The following is a 6,992-nucleotide window of genomic DNA, read 5'->3' on the forward strand; positions in this document are numbered from 1 at the left end:
AAAAAGCTGAAATGGAGAGGGGGAAAAAAAGGTGGGCACGGACAGACGAGCAAACGCCAAACCAAAGCCTCGTCGCGCTCGCATGATGCATTGAATGGTAATGGCACGGCAGGCCTTCCTTGTCATTCGGTTTTTTGGCACCACACGTCGGCTGCGACGTGACGTGGAATCGGAACCCTTTGCAATGACACCATGTCCGAGCCGAGTCGTATTCGGCTTTTAGCTCCTCAGAGGCATAGATACTTTAACCTAATGACGATTTTCAAGGCCTTCGAAAAAGGAATTTTTTTTTTCATTCTGAGGTGCGCACGTAAGAAATTAGGAGGATGACGACGACAACGACGACGATAACGGGTTCATTGCGGGCACTAAAGAAAGCCGATACCTTCCTCATCGTGACTAAGAGACGAAGAGGCGAGGGTGTCCTATCGATCGATGGATGATCTCATTCGACGAATAAAAAGATGTTCCTTTTACTATTAAGTCGGCTTCCACGGATGGGAACGGGAGACCCGCTTCCGATTTTGAGAGCGAGAGAGGGAGGGTTGGACCGTGGAACGTGGAAGGAAGCAACGTTGCTTCGCCGTCCGTCCAACGCCAGAGGAAATTTTAATTGCCATTGAATTCGGGGTTGAAGTTGACGGGTTCGTTGGTTCGATAGAATAGGGCCGGGGCGGGGCCCGTGGGGTGGGGGGAGGGGACAATTCCCAATGCTGATTTGTAAAATTTTTTTTTTTTTAAATCGCGAACATCGGAATCAGCTCCCACGGAAAAAAAAAAATAAAAATTCTTGTCCTTTGGGATGGGGACCGGTCGTGTGGAACCAATTACTATTATTATATAACTCTTTTGTTTTTTTGTTGGAGGGGTGGGGGGTGTGGACCGATTCAATGTGTGGTGTTTTTGGGCAGATAGATGAGTTTGGTGCCTTTTTTTTTTTTTTTTGTAAGGAAGCATTGAATGAATCCTTCCCAAACTATTTCTCTTTTCGGTGTGAATGAATGAATGAACGATGCAGCCCGAAAAGATGGCATTCATGGTTTGCGACAGCGTGTGGGCTGCTAACAGCGACAACACGCACAGACCCGGGTCCCCAAAAAAAAAAAAAAAAACATATAGATATATACATATATTATAATTAATAATAATATTATTATTATTATTATTTTAGGAATTTAATTTTATTGCGGAAAGAAAGGAAGGAAAAAAGGGAAAATGGGGGAGACCGAGACATTGCGGGTGGCGGGAGGCAGGACCGGATCACTGATCAGTGACCATCTGTTCCTTTACGACCCGGCATCCCCTCCACGACACGTGAATCTTGATTCCCCCACCACTTCCCCCTTTTCTTTTTATCTTTTAAATCATGTTTTATTTTATCTTTGATTGATGAGATTAAGATGGGACCGCTCGATATGCTCATCACTTATCTTTATTATGATTTCCTCTCTTTCTTTCTTTCTTTTTTAATTGTGAATGGTTCTCTTCGTACATTTTCCAGGATTGAGCCGACCCTAATTGACCGGGAGAGAGCATGGGGGCGATCACGCCAATATTGATCCGAACCGGGGATTTCACTTTCTATCCTTCCGGATTTAACTTTTCGTAAAACAGAGTTACCGATTAAATTTCATTTACCACTAGGGCACCCAATTTATGTCGCTCAAAAAAGGATAACTCTCTATAACGACACATACGATCCTTAAATTTTGGTCAAAAATGCAATATGGTCCTTAAATTTCATTTTGATGTGTAATGCAATCCAAAAACTTTTAATTTGTTTAATATAATCTCATATTATATAAGAATGTTCATTGTTATCGTTCCGTTAATACAAGATTAGATATAATATTGAACTATTTCATATAATTTATGGACTAAATTGAACGTGCAGTAAAAGTTTAGGGATCACATTAAATAAATGAAAATTTTAGAAACTGCATTGTTACATTTGACCAAAATTTACGAATTATTCGTGTAATTTTTTTTTTCTTTTACGAATGTATGAAAATCTGCACACGTGCTCGAGTATATTCTAATTTCCTAAATATTATTAGCCATCCATAATACCAAATTTGAAAAAGAAAAGAATAAAGGGTGGAATCCAAACGGGGAAAAGTGGGAATGCATTGAACCTGCAAAAGGGGAAAGGATCCCCCTTCTGTACGACGCCGTTTCTCAAAGTAGTTGCGTCTCCCCTTTGTGATCTTCATCGCGATGATTCCCTTTTGATGTGCTCTTGACCTTCCCTCTGTTTTGCTTTTTTATCTTCTTTTTATTATCTGATTTTTGGGCGAAAATGGCAATCAAAATCAGGAACAATGGACGCTGTTTGGACGATTTGATCGAGTTCGGCGTGTCATCTGCTTCGTTGATTTCGACTATTGAGAGATCATCGATAATGGCGTGGCTCCATACGCATCCATCCGTGTCCCCTCCCTTTCCTTCATTAAAGATGCTAATAATTATGTCACTCCCCTAGGAAAAAGTGTCAAAAAAGCCTTAAACCTGTTGTATTTGTGTTAATTCAGTCATAAATCTTTTATTGATGCCACTTTAGTCTCAAACCTTTTGTATTTGTGCCAATTTAATCTTAAGCCGTTTGTATTTCTATTAATTGAATCAACCCGGTCAATTTTGTAGGAAATTCACTAACGTGGACATGGATTGTCATACATGGCACAGCTGGCTTTAAAGTGGATATTTTTTTTAAAATATTATTTAAATATTTTAAATAAATTTTTAATGATTGAGAAAAGATAAGGAAGAAAAAATCAAAATATTTATTAAAAATTTATCAAAATATTTAAAAAAAATCTCATGTCAACGCCGGCCATGTGTCAGGTAAGAATAACCGACGTCCACATTAGCAAATTTCTCACCAAAATTGATGGATTGGCTTAATAAACATAAATGTAAACGGTTTAGGATTGAATTAGCACAAAAGTAAAATGTTTAGGACTGAATTGGCATCAATAAAATGTTTAGAACTGAATTAACATTATTACAATAGGTTTATAACTTTTGTTTTTTTTTACACTTTTTCCTGTAAATTTAGCAAACCCATGTCAAACCTGTATTCGTGCATTTGAATTTCTTAGTTACATACTTCGCCTAGGGCGAGGGAATCTTACTTATGGGGCCGCTCTTTTGTAATTAAGGGCGTCGCACATGGTCATCGTCGTCGAGCTCATCGCACGCGGTACGATCGATTCGCTCTTGCAATATCACCTACTTTGTTGGCAACCGATACGAAAAGCGCACGTTCCTCTCTCTCCATGTCTCATCCTTGAACACGGAGGTCTGCCATGTATTGAAGTTGAAGAATCAATGCGATCAAGACATTGGCTTAAACATTTGTGCTTGGTTGAATCCATGTCAGATCTTCACATGGGGGGATGATGGCCTGTCCCTTTTGCGTGCCCCTCGTCCCGATCGGCGAAATCTGCCACATGCGATGATGCTGTGATTTCCTAATCCGAAGAGAAATAATCGAGAGATTGGAGTAATTGGTGGGGGGCTTGATTTGACGATTCTCCTTTTTTTGTCTTTGCTGTCCGAATTCGCCACACGGCCGGCGGTCCGAAAAGATCCTTTGGTAAATCAAAAACTCGGACGCGCATGAAGTAATGGCCTAATAGGAAGTACGCTGTCGGCAAGCTAGTTGAAAAGTACTGTGAATAATATAGATTGACAACGTAGGAGCCGAAACTTTAATGATTCATCTTAGGCGCAAGTCGCTACTATACAAGTCTACCTAATAGTAGCAATCCGAAAATGACATAGAGTATGATGTCTTCTTTACCACCACCCCTCAAATTAGGAGAAAATATTTTTTTTCGTTTCATCTTAGAGAATACCTTCGAATTTTACGTCATAAAGTTCAAATGAAGTAACTTTAAGACTTTGCTTAGGTCCGATGGCCCCCACGCATTGGGTGGAAACATCGAGTGCAATTCCCCTCTTGGGTTTTGTCATGCTTTCATGCTTCTTTGTTGCATGTAGATTTAACATCTCAAAATCAATCAACTCTTCACACTTCATCCTCTGTTTTGGCCAATTTTTCCTAATGTAGTTGGGCAATCGATTTTATCGATTCATCACACGTTTTGTGGACCTACCGAGACCGGCCTACCCCAATTTTTTTTTTTTTCGGGGAGCTCAAAATATCAGCTCCCCGCGTTCATGTTAACGAATTCCCCCTTTTTCTTTCTTCTTTGTTATCATTAAGCTTGACATGAACATGGATTGAGTCGAGTTTGACGGCGTTTGTATGAGGAAGAGGATATTCAAGCAAAGTGTACAAAAAAAAAATTCTTAAACCTTTTAATTGCATCAATTTAGTTCTAAATATTTTGCATTTGTGCCAATTGAGCCTATGCGATCAATTTTGACCGAAAATTATTGATGTGTTTACCGGCCGTCTAGCATGAACTTTTTTAAACATTTTTTTACATATGCTTTTTATTTTTTATTTTTTTATTTACTTTTTATTTATTGAGGTGACACGCCCTTGCTGGATCTGGTGTCCCGACCTTGCCCAGACCCTGCGAGGGCTAGTAAGCTTGTAAAAGAAAGAGTAACAAAAGAAAGAAAAGAAAAGAAGAAGAAGAAAAAAAGTTATTAAGAAATATATATAAGAAAAAATATCAATGTCAGTACTGACCGTATCACGTACGATAACCAACGTCAACATTTGTAATTTTCGATCAAAATTGTTTGGATGGACTTAATTGACACAAATATAAAAAAAATGTTCACGATTAAATTGACAGAATCGAAAGGTTGATGGCTGAATCGATACTAATGCAGTAAATTTAGGACTTTTTTTCGATACTATTCCCGACGAAATAGAATCGGATCGTTAATCGCATTCAAGGAGGAACCTTGCTCGATCGACGCTCTCGTCGTTCACGGCTTTTGGGCGAGTCTCGAAACGATTAGGTACTTACTTAGCCAAACACGTATTGAATTGTGAATGTGCCAGTGCAATGTTTGCCAAGCTCTTAACATGGGACTCAATATTCTAATAACCGGTCGCATCAAAAGGCATTGGTATCTTTGGGGAAACACGATTCGGCGCTTTCGACGGAGAACTATAAATTTTCGTGTGCGTCTTTTAATGGGGGTGGGGGGGTATATCGCACGTTGGGATCATCAAGCAATTCTTTTTTAAAAAGGGGCTTCCACCAAAATCACCAACTTGATTTAAAAGTATAGCTAATCTCGAAATGAGGACAAAGAGGACCCCATGTCGATCTTCCTCCCCGCTTTTGACTAAGCAGGCATGGCGAGAAAGGTGTTTAGCGTAATCCCAACTTGGTTGCTGTCGTTATTTCCACGTTTGTTGTTGGTTTTACCGTAATCAGTTCCTATCTTTGGGTCCATGGCAATCGGACCTTCTTGATTCGACGATTACGGTATCCTATAGCAAAGGCGTGCACGTATATTCGAGGTCCGATTTTGAGGGTTGCTTAAACCTTTGCTTGACGCGGAGATATGGAAAGTGGCCGAGCATTCTCTTGGACGACAACCCCCAAGACTTGGGATCGGGGAACTTTCCTTGGCAATGGAGAGAAACGATAAAAGAAAAGATGGGCATCGAAATGAGTACAGGGGGGCCTGCTGGGATTGACCGTCACGCATACACCAAAGGCACCGAGCCAAAACCCTTAGCGCGGACGCCGAGGACAGCGACAATTTGGAGAGGAAAAGCTGGTTTTGCCAGAGAGGGAAAGCGACGTGCGTGCATGCTTCTGGTTGCCAAGGAGACGGAGCCGGAGATGGGGATGGGTGTGTCGCCCAAGCTGTCCACCTTCTGATATCAACGCATCATATTCGTGATCGTCCTTTCTTTTTTTCCCTTACAATTTTGTTTTGTTCTGCTCAAGCGGTGGGGGACGGTGCACCCACGTTACAAATTGGGGAAGCTTTTCTTATCAAATGAGGCAGGAGATGATTGCGAGATGGTGTGGGGTTGTGGTGGGGGGCTTTGCCCTTTTTTTTTTATCAACTTCATAATTGAGAGTGTCGCTTTCGTTGCTGTCTGCTAATCCACTCCTCCTTTTCTCACTGGACAACCACACAGTACACACGCCATGTCCCCATTGAACACGAGTCATCATTGCACCCCTGATTGGACCACCCCCCCTCCCCCGGGGCGACTACTAATTAACGTTAAAAGACTTTTTCCGGATTGGCGTTTTTCCTCGGCCGCCCTCAATGCAACCCAAGGTCCAAAAGATGATCAGAGGTCAATTCATGATATCAAAGCTTTTTCCAAAATCTATGCATTGCTTGAAGAGAGAGAGAGAGAGAGAAGCAAAAAAGCAAAGAGCTGAGCTAAAAGAAAAATCAACGAGAAAAGATTCCCCACAGGAGCTTTCGTGGGTTATCATTCCTTTTCCTACTTGATGGAGGTGGGAGAAATGGGAGGGACAGTGGCTATTTGTATTTTTCAATGAAAAGGGCAATGTGGGTGGGTCAAAGTTGAGCAATTCACACAAGGGGGGAGAGAGAGAGAGAGAGAGAGGGCATATTTTAGGAATGCACATAGAAGGAATCGACATCATTATCTTCCGCTACGACACTTTGCTTTATTGCGGGAATTTCAATGGCCTGCCATGAGTATGCTTTTTACCCAAAGCTTGGGTGGGAGTGGGAGGGGATAGTGGAGTGAGGCCAAAGATAAGGACACTATCCATTGCATATTTGAAACTAGAAACTCCCACCACTGCGCCCCAATTGATAAATATCTTTCCTTGAAAAACCGAGTTAGCGCAAAGTCACGGGAAAAAAGAAAAAGAAAAAGAGTAGATCTGCTGTCAAAGCTCTTTCTTCTTTATGGCTTTCAAGGTTTTCTAGAGAGTGTGTTGGTGTAGCAGACATCAGCTTCAACCACTGGCTCAAGATTCATGTGCTTTGTACTATCACGTCTCCCTCATCCATCCATTGGGTCCCTGCCCAACCTCCCCCCATTTTGGGTTGGGCGA

The sequence above is a fragment of the Rhodamnia argentea genome, chromosome 2 (assembly GCF_020921035.1).
Source record: "Rhodamnia argentea isolate NSW1041297 chromosome 2, ASM2092103v1, whole genome shotgun sequence".
Classification (NCBI taxonomy): Eukaryota; Viridiplantae; Streptophyta; class Magnoliopsida; order Myrtales; family Myrtaceae; genus Rhodamnia; species Rhodamnia argentea.